The 4,518-nt window shown below is 48.4% G+C and overlaps 1 protein-coding gene across 1 annotated transcript in view; it reads right to left on the reverse strand.

Annotated features, from left to right (window-relative positions):
• The window catches only part of LOC119335318 (probable peroxygenase 5), a 13,038-nt gene that overhangs the window by 7,565 nt on the left and 955 nt on the right, over positions 1 to 4,518 (reverse strand). The gene's annotated exons all lie outside the window — the stretch shown is intronic.

The raw sequence follows: 4,518 nt of genomic DNA on the forward strand, positions 1-4,518 counted from the left end.
GGTCGGGGGCTAGCGCCGGCGCCGGCGGAGTCGGGGGCGAGCGCCGGCGCCGGGTCGGGCGCGGCGGTGCGACGGGGGAGAGAGAGTGGGGATTTGGGGGGAAATGGCGGGATGAAGCAGGGCGAGTGAGAATTTTGGGTTAAGTGGACGTAGCAGTAGCGCGTTACGTCAAAACGCGCTGCTACTAACATCAGTAGCTGCAGCGGTTTAGGTAAAATGCGCTACTACTAAATTCAGTAGCTGCAGCGGTTTATGCAAAACGCGCTGCTACTACCGTCGCTACTGCCAGTTTTCCTTTTTCTTTTCCTTTATTTTATCCCACTTTTATTTCCCGAGGGCAGTGAACGAAGGGAGGGCGATATATATTGCATCATTTGACGGTTAAATATGTATGCAAAATAGGAACATATATATTATACATCATTGGACCCATGCATAATAATGGCTAAGTGTGTATACAAAATAGGAACATATATATATATATATATATTACACATCATTGGACCCATAACATACGTTTCCTCAGTGCTGACGTTTTCGTTTTTGAGTCAGCTTCTTTCCCTTCTTGTTCGTCGAAGAATAATTGAGCCCCTCATTGTGACTTTGCCTTTTCCATGGAGTACAATTTTTCTTAGGTAATGTAGTATTGATTCTTCTTTTGACGTATACTTCATCATCATCGTCATCTTCCCTCATTGGGTTGCCGTACTGATCATAGTCTTCCTCGTTGGCGACTCCATCCATTCCAATGATGTTCCTTTTGCCTCTCCTCAAGACAACACGGCTGGGATTGCGCGGGTCAGTTATGAAGAAGCATTGTGTCACGTGCTTAGCGTGTACCCATGGCTCGTTTTTTGCGATAGCGTTCACGGTAGCGCTCTTGGCGTCGGGTATAGTCATGGTAGTGAACATCCGGCTTTCTCTTTCGACATTCTTAGCCCATCTGACACGGAACATCGTCGTGTTGTGCAGTCCAGAGTAGTCAAGCTCCCAGATCTCCTCGACCCTTCCATAAAATCGTTCAGTTGTGCCGTTGTCGCCGCCGGTCATGCATTCCATCGTCACCCCTGAGTTCTGATCATCACTGCCCATATCTTTTGCCTCCGTGTAGAACGTGTATCCGTTGATATCATATGCCTGATAGGTTACGAGGTTGGGCGAGGGGCCATGTGCTAAGGCGTATATGAGCAATCCGTCCTTAGAGCCCTCCTCCGAGGGATTAGCAATAATATGCTCTTTGAACCAATGCAGGAAAGTGGAGTTGTGCTCTCTAGTAACTTCGGCGTCCGTCCTGCATACCCCCCGGTCACGATACTTCTTTGCGATAATTTCTTTGTGCAGTGCCACGAAAGGATCTACCTCGTCTAGGTGTTGTAGCACTACCAAGTTTTCTCTGTCAAAGTCGCTGCGTCGATCTGAGTATGCCACGTGCAGTTCCCTGCGACCGTTGCAGTGACCATCTCCTTCGAGCCTCCCATCGTGCTTCTTAACGGGCAAACCAACACTAGCACCAGGCGGCTGGTCTGCGCCATATAGAAAATTCTCACAGAAAGAGATGCACTCTTGTGCCAAATAGCCCTGGACGATGCTTCCATCCGGACGGGACATGTTACGAACGAATCCTTTGATGATCCCATTCATCCTCTCAAACGGCATCATGTTGTGCAGGAATGACGGCCCCAGGTCTATTATGTCATCCACAATATGGACACACAGATGCACCATCACGTCGAAGAACGCGGGCGGAAGTACATCTCAAGCTCATTCAGTATCACAACAATCTCTTCATGTAGCCTTTGGAGCTGCTTCACACTGATCGACTTTCGAGAGATGACGTCGAAAAAGTTGCAGAGACCAATAAGCGTGTCACGGACGTGCTTGTCCATTATCCCTCTAAGGGCAACAGGTAGTATCTGCGTCATCATCACATGACAGTCATGAGACTTCATCCCGCTGAACCTTTTCTTGTCCGTGTCTAGATATCTGCTTATCTTGCCACAGTAACCGGAACTAACTTTGACTCCGGTAAGGCACTTAAAGAATTGATTGATCTTAGCCTGACTTAAGGTGAAGCAAGAAGGGGGGCAATAATCCTCTTTCTTTATTTTCTTGACCTTCTTCTCCCGTGCCTCTGTCTCCGTCTCTGTCTCGTCTGACATTTTACGGGCCGGCATGTGCAGATCTTCCCTGATTTTCAAATCTTGCAAGTCTTTTCTTGCCTTCGGCCCATCCTTGGTCTTATCCGGCATGTTCATCAGTGTTGCGAGCAAGCTCTCAAGGACATTCTTACATATATGCATTTCATCAAGGCAATGAGGTGTATCGAGTTTGTGCCAGTACTCCAAGTCCCAGAACACAGACCTCGTCTTCCATACCTTCAGCAGCGGCTCCGGCGCCTTTCTCATCGTCTTTCCCGGCGCGGGGCACTCCTTCCAGTTTTTCAACAGCTCATCGATTTCGGCACCGCTCCGCTTACATGGAGGTCCTCGATGCTCAGCGTAACCATTGAATAGATCTCCACGGTTTCTCCATAGGTTGTCCTGTTCAAGCCATCTTCGATGCCCCATGTACACGATTTTCCCAGACCCGCCATCTTTCCTTGACGTTAGCTGCTGAGACGTCGTATCATCCATGCACCGCGTGCATCCGCAATATCCATGGCACACCTGGCCTGTCACATATCCGTAACCGAGATAGTCCTGCACTGTCGTGATCAGCGCGGCTCTCATGTTGAAATACTCACCTTTGCTGGCGTCCCATGTCTTTGCCGGTGTTTTCCATAACGTGTCTAACTCCTCTTGAAGTAGCCCCAGATATAAATTAATATTATTTCCTGGTTGTTTCGGCCCTTGAATAAGCATGCTCATGTGAATGTACTTCGATTTCATGCACAACCAGGGGGGGAGGTTGTACATCCATACAAACACGGGTCATGTGCTATGGTTGGTGTTCTGGTTGCCAAACGGATTCATGCCATCGGTACACGCGCCGAGCATGATGTTCCTTGCATCACATTCAAAATACCGATAGAAGCTGTTCAACGCTCTCCACTGGCTTCCATCCTTCATGTGTCTCAGCTTCGGATCATCTCCATCGTCGGGCTTCCTCTCTGCGTGCCAGCGCATTAGCTTTGCTTCCTTCGGATCTACAAAATACCTCTGGAGACGGGGAGTGATCGGTAAGTACCATACAACTTTCTGGGGACATTTCTTCCCGGCCTTCTTGTATCGAGAAGCATTGCACACCGGACAGCTTGTTTTTTCCGCGTGCTCCTTCCGATAAATTATGCAATCGTTGATGCATGCATGGTATCTAACGTGTGGCAGATCAAGAGGGCACAGGATCTTCTTGGCCTCATCAACACTAGTAGGACATAGATTACCCGCGGGAAGAACATCCTTTAGGTACTTGAGATGCTCATCGAGGCTAGTGTCGGTCCATTTGTTTTTAGCCTTCGTCTTTAGGAGTTGGAGCGTGAAACTCAAGCGGGTCACCTCAGGATTGCAACCATCATACAATGGAGTGTTCGAGTCTACCACCAGTTGCTCCAGCTTAGCCTCCTCTCTAGAAGCATCTCTCTCAGTACTCGTCTCCTTGCGAAGCAATGCTTGAACATGAGGGTCCCGCACAATTGAACTTAGTACCGACGAACTCTGCTGCATGGAGTCCATGTCGTTCTCTCCGCCGCCATGTCCGGCCCCTTCTCCTCCGCCATGTCCGACCCCTTCTCCGCCGCCATGTCCGGCCTCTTCCCCGCCGCCATTATCGATCATCTCTTCGTCTTGCCCCGTGTCATCATTGCCTGCCCCGTCGGCATCCTCAACATCGTCATCCTCATCCTCAATTATCCACCGAGTATAGCCATCCATGAAACCAGTCATGAGCAGGTGCGCTTCGACACGACCATCGTCATGGGGGTCGAGCCAAAGTATTCCTTTGCATTTTTTACACGGACATAAAACCTCTGCCCGGTTATTTTCTTTCATGTCCTGCACCGCCGACCGCAACCACCTGTCCACCATCGTTCAACTGACCATCGTCAACTCTGCACGGTAATAATAAACAAATTGATTATAAAAATGCATGCATGCATCAAAGTCATAAAAAAAATTGGCATGACCTTCCCTAAAAATAGGACATATATGGATCTAGAGTTTGCCCGGAATTCGCCGAAACGGAAATAAATCGACATTTCGGCAAAACATAGGTAACTCAACAGCACAATTTGGCGGCGTCAACTCATGCCACACACACAATTTCCACAAACATATCACACACACATAAACACATTTCCATTTTGCAAAAGCATGAAATTTTCATCACCTCTATCTCGATCGAGATCGAGCACACGGTGGAGATGATGTTGTAGGGAGATCAAAAGTGCACAAAGCTCTTCTTGACAAATATAGATCTAGTTAGGGGGCAAATAGGTCACTTAACTAAATCCTACATCTACCTAGCTACCTAATTTGGGAGGAGACAACTTCAACTAGTGGAGGGGGAAGGAAAAAGAGAAAG

This window comes from Triticum dicoccoides, chromosome 7B (genome assembly GCF_002162155.2).
Source record: "Triticum dicoccoides isolate Atlit2015 ecotype Zavitan chromosome 7B, WEW_v2.0, whole genome shotgun sequence".
Classification (NCBI taxonomy): Eukaryota; Viridiplantae; Streptophyta; class Magnoliopsida; order Poales; family Poaceae; genus Triticum; species Triticum dicoccoides.